This window comes from Mercurialis annua, linkage group LG7 (assembly GCF_937616625.2).
Source record: "Mercurialis annua linkage group LG7, ddMerAnnu1.2, whole genome shotgun sequence".
Classification (NCBI taxonomy): Eukaryota; Viridiplantae; Streptophyta; class Magnoliopsida; order Malpighiales; family Euphorbiaceae; genus Mercurialis; species Mercurialis annua.
This window is the reverse complement of record NC_065576.1, coordinates 41,676,498-41,688,832: the sequence shown is the minus strand read 5'-3', so window position 1 is coordinate 41,688,832 and position 12,335 is coordinate 41,676,498.

The following is a 12,335-nucleotide window of genomic DNA, read 5'->3' as shown; positions in this document are numbered from 1 at the left end:
ACCTCCCCAAGACTTTTGTGCTTGACTTATCGGTAACCGACTTTATATACTGGGCATATTCGCATTATATCTCATCTCAACAGTATATGCAGTTTCACAAGATATGAAAGTTGTAAATAAACATGTATGAAAGCAATAAACATGTTTGACGCGCATATGACTCGATCTGGACTGTCATTTGAGGCAAGTAGCAGGTACTCCTAAGCACACAGCTAACCTTAGAGGTAGCAAATAGTCATAAGTCTGGTTGGTCTGAATTGATTATATGCACGAAGCCTAAAATCGGATAAATAAATGTGATTGATCGATTTTTAGGCGAGTCTTGAAAAACCTATACAATTGTTACTACTTTTTTCTATCAGTCCTACGATGTCTAAATGATGGTGTGGAATTGCATTAACGGGCCAACTTTAGGTGATTACTCCTTTAACCGGTTATTATTGGATTTGGAATGTTTTTGGAAAGCAGTAAACATTGCTAGCATGATCAGGGGCAGTTGGTTATACATACAAGGTTAGAGATACTTTTAAACCTCGTTGACTTTGAGTGCTTGGCACTCGCGCGGGTTTTGACCATCGGTCTGGTCAGAATGGGCTCTCGATCAGATCACGGGAGTTGTGCATCTCGTCTATCCGGTTCTATTTGTTTGATCCGGAGTTGATTCTGAGTTTGGGTTAGCCCGTAATCGCCTCTTGAAGTTGCTGGTTTGCAGGGCCTCGGGCTCGTGGGCCCGGTTTATACACTATGTTACATATTTTGATTTCCGAGTCCGTTTTACATCGGGTATGGTCTTTTACATTACAAAATATGATTCTACACTAAATTATCTACGTCTGGGTTCAAATTGGTCCTGATTTGGAGTCCGGATGATCCCAGAAACATGTTTAGAAGTTTGGATTACTTCTGGAAGGATATGGGAGCGAATCTGGAGGTCTGGCGAAGGAGGATCATGACACCAACTTGAAGTGCCGGCGCCGGCAGGTTAAGGTGGAGACACTGCTGGTTTGTCGTGGCGGCGCCACCGGTTGCAGCGGCGGCAGCGGCCATTCGTCGACATCAGTTCTGGGATTTTTGTTTTGCTTCGTTCTCACTCGTTAACTTCGTGTTTCATGCAAAAGTAGTCAAAACAGCATAAAATCGAACAAGAAATCCAAAAAACACATAATCGGAGTGTTTTAAATTCATCTAGGTAAAAAGTTATTTATTGGCAGCAAGTACGCTTTTCAAGTTTTCATGGCAAAATAAGATAAAATCTCCTAGAAACATGCATTCTAAGAGCTCTAGATTAACTGGATTTATGTATTTGAGCTTAAATATGATTAATTACAGCAATTTAATATGTCTATCATTGAATTTTATGGCAATTATTGAAAGCATCAAATTGGTTAATTATAGCTATTTTAATGGCAAAAGTATTGAAACTACCTAAACATGTATCCTAAGCACATAATCACAACAATCATGGGTATTATATGTGTATTAATGGAAGATCAAAAGAACATAGTGAGAGGGTCCTCAGAATTACCGCTTTGAGTCCTTGGCTCGTTTACTGGCAAAATGGATGCGGAATCCAGCTTCAAATCTGTGCGGATGTTGCGTTCTTGGAGAATCAACACGTGTTTAGTGTTATCAGGACTGGATTTTAGTGCGTGTGTGTGTGGTGGCCGATTTTTTGGTCTATTTTTCTAGGGTTTGTGTGTCACCTTTAGCCAGGCTAGCTTAAGTGTAATACCCCAAATATTTTAGAATAATTAAGTCGTGCCTCGTGTCGTGAATTTCGATAAATTAAATTATGAAGGATTTAATTTAATTATATCGGGAGTAAAGAATAATACTTATTAAGAGGATTAGCGGGAATTAAGAAAATAACTTCGGAAATTAATATAAAATAATTTATAAATCCCGTGACGGATTTTTCTTCGCCAAAGTCCGCGAAATAATTTATAGTATTTATGGTAAAAGTCTCGAATCAATCGGAGACCTTTTAAAATTTGGACGCGGATGCGTTTAGGACTAAATTGTAAATTTTGAAAAGTTTAAGGGCTAAAATGTAAATTAGTCAATTGAGACTCGAGAATTGAAATTAGAGGATTATTGACGGGAAATAATAATTTTAGAATCGTATTATTTATTTGGATATAAATAATACATACATAATTAAGTTAAAGTAAATAAGTAATCGTTAAGTTAAAATAGAAAGTTTAATAGAGAATTGGTTTAAGTCAAAGAGTTCAAGGACCAAAAGCAACATTTAGCCAAATATATATATAACCTTCATCATGAAGGAATTGTCCAGAATCATAAAACCTTATCAGTTGATTTCTTCGTTCCTCTCGCCGTTCTATTACGGTTCCGCCGCTCGATCTCCATTTCTCGTCCGTTTCTGACGTTCTATAGCTCGAATTGATCGTATTTCGACGGTGAATCACGGTAAGCTTGACGTTTTACCGTTTGGATGGATGAATTTAAAGTTATATCGAGTTAAAATTTTAGGCCACGGAACGATTTAATCGTTTTAAATGGTTTTAGGATTAAATTTGGATGTTTTGAATAGATTAAGCGTTTTGGATGCGTTAGGATCGTTTTTATATCAAGCATGTCGGAAACAGAGCCGGGGTGAAAACCCGCGGCTGTGCGCCGCACGGTCCAACTGTGCGAACGCACAGCACACTGTGCGAACGCACAGTGAGACGTGCGCTCGCACAGTGTTTGGCCGATCGATATTTTTGAGGAATTTGGACGTTTTCGCGTAAAATTATCGGAATTGATTAATTTATCGACTAATAATCGATTAGTTTGAATTATTTAACCTAATGAGGTTAAAAGAGAATTTATTTAAAAGGGATATTTGAACCGTACACGAGTTAGATGTTGTTTATCGGAATATACACGTGAGAGGCACGATAATCGATAAAAGTAATGTGTCGTGTCTCGAGTTTAGAATCAATCCTAGAATAGGATTTTGACGTGAGTCAATTATTTTAAAATAGTTTTAGATCCGGCGAGGCAAGTAGCCGCTGGACCAGGAGCTCGGGGAGCTAGACGTTTCTAAACATCGGAGTATTTTTGGAATAAGCGGTCACTGTGAGTTTATACGATTTGCTTTTAAAGTATTTATTTAAGCAAATATTTTATATTGCTTTATGTTTGTTTTGCATGATTGCGATGCGAATTCTTTTTATGAATTGCATATGCTTGATTTGAAACCAGTATTGATCCGATAGAACGTGCTACCTATTGGGCGACAATAGGACTGCGTGATCACCAGTTTTGATGTGACTCAGCTGGGAGCTGATGATGATTATGAAATTTACGATTGGGTATATGATTTTGATACGAGTGAGCACTCGGCTACGGTGTAATCTGGAGTCCCCGTATCTAGTGGCTGGGCCACCAGCGAGTTGGACTCGCAATTTGATATTAATGATTGGGTTGCTTGATTGATGATTAGTATGTTTGAGGAATAAGGTTTCAATCGGATCCTGTACTTGGCTGCATACGATTGAGTATCGTTTTATGTTTTATTTGAATACTTATTAGTAAATGTATGAACTCACTCAGTATATTCCCATATACTGACCCCTCACAGTCTTTCTTTCAGGTTAAAGCATTTTGAAGGACGGACTTCCTTTTTCTTGTTCCGGAAGTCCACAATAGTGAAAGGTCATGTTAAAGAACGTTTTCTTCGTAGAGCTGCAGTAGTCGGTAGATGTCTGTATGAGATGTAAGATTTATATTCAAACGGTTTATTTATATGGGCAACTCTGATTTGATATAAAGTATATATATTATTTATTTACAAAGATCATATTTTAACCGTTTGATTTCTTTAACCAATTGCCATAAAGTGGAATTGGTTACGATTATGATTAGAGACAGGGCAGAGCTGGACAAGAGGTGTCGCTCGGTAAGACCCTAGTCTATAATGATGGTTCGCAATGGTTTTGAAAAGTAATTTAAATATGTTGATACGTATAATGAGAATGTTTAAAAGGATTTTCTGAAAACGTTTTATATGAAACAATATATTTAATTCGCGGAAAATTTATAGTGGTTTTAGACTTGCTACGGGTTCCGGAGCTACCACTCCCGTTCCCTAGCGCCGGTCTCGGCTCAATAAATTGGGTCGTGACATTGAGGCTGTATTTATAGTGGTTAGGGGTGACCTAGGGTTTCTTAAAATCTTCTAAAACATTCTAGAATATTCTAGGGTGAAAGAGTGTGAAGTGATAAGTTTTTACTCCCTCTGTTCTCTTTTATTTGTCCATTTTAACAAAACACACATATTAAGAAAGTCATTAACATTTCATGTAAATGACTTAATAATCTTACATTGGTATATTAAAGTCCGCATGTTAATAAATGCTATCTCTACTCCACTAACTAAAGTAAAGGGCAATAATGAAAAAAAAAATTGAAAATTATCATTCAAACTTGTAATGGACAAATATTTTGGAACAAAAAAACTTCAAAAAAGGACAAATAAAAGGGAGTAGAGGGAGTAAGTGTTAAGATTAACTTTAAACTCTAATTTTTTAGTTAAATTCGTATTAAGGATTAGTGGCTAAGGTGGCATTTGATAAAATTGAAAATTAAGTGCTGAAAATTAAGTGCTGAATTTTAAGAGCTGAAAATAATAATTGGTGATATTTTTTAAGTGCTGAATTAAATAAGTCTGTTTGGTAACTACAAGTTTGCAATTACTGAATATTATTAAAATTATTATATTTACATATTAAATATTTAAAGATAAACTATTTTAAAAATAAATTACTAAATATAAATTATATATTATTTAAAATTTTAAAACATAAATAGATAATATATAAAAATATTATAAATAATACATATATCATAAATAAAAATATTAAATTTTAGTTGCATAGGTTGATAATTAGTCCTTAAAGATGATAAAAATACTCCCCTTTAACTGAAAAATTAGCCCTTAAAATAAAATAGTAGTTTTTAAAATTCTAAAAAATTGTTTAAATCTGATAATCTTCAAGTTTGGCGATCTCATGAAATCGGATGCCAATACCATCAGACTTTCGCCTTTTAAGCGAGTGCTAGGATTCTCCCATAAGGGTAGATCATGTATGACTTGATTCCGTTATAGTTATGTTGGAGTTCGGTTTCCATTAATTACAAACAGAAATTCAAATAATATTAAAAAGCGAAATATTAAATAAACGACATAGAGTATAAATAGAAAAATAACAATAGAAAAAAAAAGATTTCTAATGAAAAATATAGTATATTGCAATTTTAAGTGCTGATCTAAATATAATACACTCATTGTGACATTAAAAAACAAAAAAATTATATATGTGAGATAAAATATTTTTATTTGTGAGTAATAATTGAAAATAATAAGAATATAAAGTTTATTCAATGATAAAATTAATATTTAATAACTTAATGTTTTCAGTAAAAAAAAATAAGTCAAAATTTTTGACTTATTATTTTAAGTGGTTTTGGCTTAACTGAATAAGTTAATTTTTTGAGTTATAATCAACTTAAAACAATTAAGTGCTTAATATATTAATTTAAGTAATAAGTTGGGTTATCAAACACCCCCTAAGTAAAAGGTTGCCAAAAGTGCGTTTTGGTGCCTGAAAGTGTAAAAAAAAGGTTCCTCAGACCCTATAGATTTGGTTAAGGTCAATTTCAGTCCGTCAAACTTGCAAATTGGCCAATAAACTTCTAAGATATGGCAATTAGTCCAATTTCTAGACTTAGATTACAATATTTTTGGATTACGTTTTAATCCTTCAATTTTGCAACTGTGCACATATTACACCTACTTATATTCCCAAAAGAAAATCGAAAGCTCGTCACCCGGACGGGTTTCTCTTGAAACCATCGTTGGACACTTCAGTTCCTTATCACTTTTTACCTGTCCGAAAAATAGGTGTCTACAGTTTGCCCACCTCTTTAACGAAAATTGACGAAGTAGGTCAATTTTTATTAAAGAAGAGACTTGTTGTTAGACGAGCGACAAGGATACTGCCCACCATCGGAGGCCCTCGCTCGCCTGGTGGTATGGTAATGCCATAGACTGAGGAATTGTGTTCCTAACTAAGATTATGATTCCAAATATAAAAATATTTCTTAGTCATTTTTTAAAAAGTACAAGTCTTTAAGAACCTCCTGAATTGTCGGTATTGTATCGGATTAGGATTCCAAATCTCTGAAATATATGTACTTACCGAGTCCTGAGGGATTCAGTCGTCTTTGCTTGAACAAACCCATAGAGGCTCGGTTTTAGATGGACAAGTTTTTACATGACTCGATTCCTTCATTACAAGCTTTTAGGGAGTTCATCCATGAGTGGGTCTCTTGTCTTTGACTTATTACCGTTTGGCGAGGAGTCCATTTCAGTGGACAAATCTTATGAGACTCGGCTTGTTATACTGGTGTTCTATTTTGTTCTTTAGGTGACTCGTTAAATCATTTAACAATACTATAAAAATCTTGTTAAATTAGTGTTTAAATGTCTTTTTTAAAATGTTAAGGTTATTTTGAGCTAACAAAATTGATAGCTTAGTTAGATACAGACAAATCATTAGGGACATTTTTGCACCTTTTTTTAAAATACAATAGCATATTTACGTTTGTAATTTTATTATTATTCACTTATTTTTATTTGGCATAGTTTATTGTTCGATTCCTGAATCTGTACTTATTTTACCAATTTGACCCCTAAATTTTTTATTAAATCCATTACACCTTTTGTTAAATTATCTTTATTAATCCCTATGGAGATTGAATCTTAGGCGCATTGACATGGCGACTCTGACAGGACTGTCAGCTCGTTTGCCACATCACCAAAAATCTAAAGCTTGATAAAATATTGAGTCATAAACTTATACTAATTTACCTATCTGGCCTCTAAATCTTTTGTTTAACCCATCACAACTCCAAACTTGTTATATTGTCCATCTTAACAAGTGAATTTGAATTTTTTTAAATTTATTATATATATTTTTTTATATATATTTTATTTAATTAATAAGTATTTTTATTTAAAATATTTATTTTTTTCTATACTTTATATACTATTTTTTTAAATGATATTATTTTTTTTGTATATATTATCAGTTTCAAATAAGCTCTAATAAAAAATGGTCACACCTTATTTAATAACTATTTTTCTTTATTTTAATTTAATATTTATTTTTTATTTTAATATGCAACTACAACGGGATGATTTAGATGACCATGTTACGGAAAGCTCAAATGGTCATCCAAATTATTATATTATATTGTTAAATATATATTTCATATAAAAGAAAAATAAATTTAATATAAATTGATAATTAATATAAATAAACTATGAAAATCATGAAACAAACATTTAATAAACTAAAGAAAAATATTTTAAAAGAAAAATTAATTAAAATAATTATTAAATGAGATAACTATTTTTTTATTATAATTTTATTGGAACTGAAAATGTATACAAAACAAATAAAAACTAAACGATATCAATTAAAAAAAGATATAAAGCATGAAAAGAAATAAATACTTAATATAAAGATAACTTATTAATAATTATTAATTAAATTAAATATGTATTAAAAATAAAATATAAATTAAAATAAATTTAAAACTCTCAAGTTAAGGATTAAAAAAGATAATTTAACAAATTTAAAGGTGTGATGTATAAAATAAAAAGTTTAATGGTTAAATAGGTATATTAATATAAGTTTAGGAGTGAAATGATATATTAACGTGTCTTGCATTTTCACTCTTCCCAAAATGTTAACGTGTCCTAAGCATCTCGAAAATCATGCTGTCCTCATTACCAACAATTATGGACAAATGAAAACTGTCAATTTTAGTTATTAACCTATAAATATAATTACAATATCTTATTTTGAATATAGTTATTATTTTCTAATAAATAAAATAACGTGTATACTTTATAATACTAACAATCCTTTGGATAAACTCTCTCTTTCATTTCAGAAATCCTAGCCGCAAAAAAGGAGGTGATTTTGGCCAGTATTTAGTTCAAAATCACCTCACTACCTTCTCGTTTTCTCTTCAAATTTCGTATTTAATTTTTTTTGCGTCAATAATCACAGATCTAAAATCTGTTGGTATTTTTCTTTTTTTCTTTATGGATGTTTTGTCTTCTTTAGTGGAGTTCTGACTCTTACCCTTTATGGATTTTGCTATTTCCTTGATGGAATTATCTACGGAGTGTTGATCTGAAGTGCTATCAGTAAAAATCTTATTTCTAATATTCTCTCAATCGGACTCATTCAAAGATCAAAGAGTCGATTTGTGGTTTAAAATAACCTTCGAGTGTAGCGGACGGATCGCCGAGTTGCATATTCAAAGAGCTCCGTCAATGCGATTGAAGAAATTAGATATGATTTTCTGTTATTTTACTGATATTCTATTATTGTACCTCTTGAATGTATTGATATATTCAATATTTGATCAAGTTGTATTTTTATTTCTCTATTAATGAAATTTTCATTATTCTAAAAAAACAATCTCTTTCGATCCATAATATTTATCGTATTTATCATTTTACATATATTAAAAAACTAATAAATATATTTTAATATAAATATATTTTTATTAAATTGTTCATCTTAACTATTATTAGTTTTATATTTAACTAGTGTTTTAATCTTACTAAATTATCTATTGGTAGGGATAAATTTAAAAAAAATAATGTAGCAATTAATATATTTTTAAAATTCTTATACAAATATTATAAACCGGAAAGAGTGCACCATAAAAGATACTTTAGTTTTTTTAATAAATTACTTTACTATATTATTTATTAACAGATAAATAAAAAAAATCACATTAATTTAAACTCAAAAAAATATCTAAATATATTTCACAGTTGAAACAATTATTTAGTTCATCAACTCCACATCAATTCATAATTTTATTATTTTTTGTATATAGATAAAATAAATTATAAAAAAAATACAAATTAGCATAAAATTATAGTATTATTCATAATTTTATTTATTCACCGTAAAATAATTTAAAGTAATTTAAAAAAAATTAAAGCATCTATTTATTTTATAAAAATATAAAAAATATTTCTGATTTTACTCTATTAACTATAAATTCATATTATCCGCCTTTTTTATATTCAAATCTTTTTCTTTTTAATTTTCTCATCGCCCGTTTTAATTTTGAGAATAATGAGGCGGTGATTTTTTTGTCTCTGATCGGATCACGTCGTCTTTTCATCCTTATGTATATATATTATACTTTTATCTTTTTTACAATAATAGTTTTTGTCGTGTTTTTGTTGTTTGTTTATGAGAAAATATTTAGGTAGACTCGGTCCACCACATCATTTGTGTGCTAAACCTATCACATCATGACACGTCATTAAAATAATGGCACTATTATAATCTTACTATTCAAAAGTGTAAAAAAATAATAAACAAAATTACGATAGTACCACTACTTTAATGATATGTCATAATATGATAGGCTAATACACAAATGATGTGGTAAACTTATAATCTCTCTTTTTGTGATGAAGGTTGTTTTGTTTGTGTTTTTTTTTTAAATTTGATCAAAATTTTATTATTTTGAGTGATTATTTGTTGTAATTCTTGACAAATTCTGTTGTTTTATTGCTTCCTTTAAATTTTTGTGATGATTTAAATTTATTTCAAACAAAATATTATCGATTTTCTAAAATAATTACGATAATTTAAATTTTAATATCGTAAATTTTTTAAGAATCAAGTTTTGTACTTACTCCAACGCAGTTATTTAATTTATTTTTCTAAAATATTTATAAGGCAAATCTACGATAAAAACATTTATGATTGGAGATAGGTTACTGTTTTTTTATCAGATCATCAAATTTATCTCTGCTCTTACTATAACTATTTTTTGTTTTTTAGTTAATTAATTCATAAATTATTATGTTGATTTAAAAAATAAATAATTTTTTTTGATATTTTTTTAATATCTACAAAATATAGAAAACTTAAAATAAATTAAAATAATACTTGTTAAATGAAGCTTTTTTTATTGACGGAGAGTATTTTTTTTAATAACATGCCAGACGTTTGATGATTTTATCAGTTATAATCAAATTTTTCGAAATCGGCTAGTTTAGCCAATTTTAAAATATTTAAAACTTTTTTGGCCATTTGTTAATCAAATCAAAAAAAATGTCATTCATGAATGGGCTAAACTAATCGATTTTGGATAATATGAAATATTTAAAATATTTTATAATAAAATCAATCAAAATCGGCTAGTTTAGTTTATTCACGAATGACAGATGTTTCGATTTAATTCACGAATGGCTATAAAAGATTTCAAATATCTTAAATTGGGATAAACTAGTCGAATTTGAAAAATTTAATTATAACTGATAAAACATGTAAATGTTTAGTATTTTATTGGAATTAATTTTTTTTAATTTAAATGGTAGTACTTTTTTTTTTATACCTAACATGCCATACTTTCTAGATACTCTTGTAATCAAATATAGTTAATCACCGATTAAAAAATCTTGTTCTTTCTTGGGTAGAGAGACATGCAAATTTTGTCCTTGAGTGTATGTTTTTGATTCTGCCCGAAAATTTTGCTACTCTTACCTTTCTTCATTTCTTCTGTCAATACTTAACGATATATTCCGAATGTTACTAAACATACTTAAGTATTTAATCATTTCTAATATACAAATATTTTTATTAAGCCAGCCTATAAATAATCTAAAGATTTTATTTTATATTTTAGTTTCGTATATAATCTACTATATGTGTGTTCTCATATAATATTAAATGGGAGTGAAACTGAAAATGAAGAATGGGACTGAAAATGAACAAGACCTTTCCAAAAACAGAACCTCTGTTTTTTATTTAAAAAATATTAATCCATAGTTTAGAAGGGAGATATTGGTCTTTTTAGACCGGAAAAGTACATTTGTTACCCCTCTCTCTCTCTCTCTCTCTCTCTCTCTCTCTATATATATATATATATATATATATATATATATATATATATATATATATATATATATATATATATATATATATATATATATATATATATGTATATTCTTTGTTTTTTGGATGTTTGTTGAAGATCGTTAGTTTGATCCGAAATTCTTGATTTGCATCTAAAAAATTCTTGGTTCGATTAATTTTTTTTAAGTCTTTCTGATTTGCATGTCAAAAAATTTGGTTAGGCCAAGATCCTAAAAGTTGAAGATTTTCATAGAAGTTTATTTTGGTGTTTGTTTTAATATTTGAGTTAATGTTTAGTTATGTGTGGTTGTTTTGAGGTTATCTTCAAGAGTCTGATTAAAGACGATATTTCAAAAAGTATGGAGTTTTAACGAATCAAACAGTTTCATAGACTAATCAAAAGTAATCAAAATAGACCCTTGCACAGATCTATAAGTAGAAAGGCTCAAGAAAATATTGTTCATCGTTGTGAGTCAAGATGACACCTTTAGTGAGATTATCGGCTTGTTCGTCGCATTTTGATTATATTTTTTACTTGTATCTTTTGTTGTTTCATAATTATTTGTAAGATTAGAGTTTGAAAGATCGTATGTTTAAATCTTATTACACGACTTTTTATTTGCCGAAGTTAGAATTCATTGGAATGAAAGTCTTACAACAACATTTAAATATACGATCTTTATATTGTAATCTAGTAACACTGAGAATAGACAAAAAATATAAGTAAAAGTTAATCGAGAAAAGGACTATTAAGAACATGACTATCACACAAAGTATCATCTTGGATCTTAATGATGAAGAAAGTCTGGTTAGTAGCTCTTCTCCGGTTCAACCGGTATTTTGATCGATTCGTTTAATTTTAGTATTTTCCAATAATCATCTTCAATGACATTCCAAGGATATAGATCTTAATACCACCCAAAAAAATTCTTAGATCATTAAGAGTTTGAATATAAAGTCTGAACAATCACCAAAGAGACTTGAATAATCTAAAAACCCAACAAACAAACCGAAGAAGGTGGAGGAGTAGAAGAAGGTAAACAAACGGTAGGCGGCACAGCTCTAGCCTGCTTGTGATCCGCCAACAGGCGCTGAGCTTCTTCCTTCAACAAGCGAGCATCAACAATAAGGAAGGAAGTGTCCCCGCCTGGATGCAGAGCCAGATAATTCTCGCGAGTAGCTCTCCGATGCAACCTTAACAATCGAGAGACAAGGAAAGATGAATCTTCCAAACCCTCTTCCGACGTAGCATGGTCAGCCTTAATCCGGACAAGCTCAGCACGAAGATCGACATTCTCCTTTCGCAAAAGGTCTTGTTCGATCAAAGCCTTCTTTGCTTGCAAAGAGGCAAACTTAAGA